Source organism: Lupinus angustifolius, chromosome LG05 (genome assembly GCF_001865875.1).
Source record: "Lupinus angustifolius cultivar Tanjil chromosome LG05, LupAngTanjil_v1.0, whole genome shotgun sequence".
Classification (NCBI taxonomy): Eukaryota; Viridiplantae; Streptophyta; class Magnoliopsida; order Fabales; family Fabaceae; genus Lupinus; species Lupinus angustifolius.
This window is the reverse complement of record NC_032013.1, coordinates 19,492,331-19,492,866: the sequence shown is the minus strand read 5'-3', so window position 1 is coordinate 19,492,866 and position 536 is coordinate 19,492,331.

Below are 536 nucleotides of genomic sequence, written 5' to 3'. Positions count from 1 at the left end.
CTGAGATGATGCAGGGGGAGTTCGAAATGTCAATGATGGGAGAACTCACATTCTTTCTGGGGCTTCAAATAAAGCAGCTAGAAAGTGGGATCTTCATTCATCAGGCTAAATATTGCAAAGAGCTACTTAAGAAATTCGATATGGAAAAATGTAAGGAAGCATCCACTCCTATGGCATCTGCATGCTATCTAGATAAGGACGAAAAAGGAAAAGCAATAGAAGTAACAAAATATCATGGTATGATTGGCTCATTACTTTATTTAACTGCAAGACTTGATATTATGTTTAGTGTATGCATGTGTGCTAGATTTCAGTCTTTACCTAAGGAATCACATTATGTAACTGTTAAAAGAATCATGAGATATTTAAAAGGAACAACTAACATGGGATTAATCCTCGGGATGCCTCACTATCTTTGGTGAGATATTCCGACTCTGATTTCGTCGGATGTAAATTGGATCAGAAAAGCACTAGTGGTACTTGTCACTTGTTGGGCAGTTCATTAGTTGCATGGCACAGTAAAAAGCAAGCCTGTG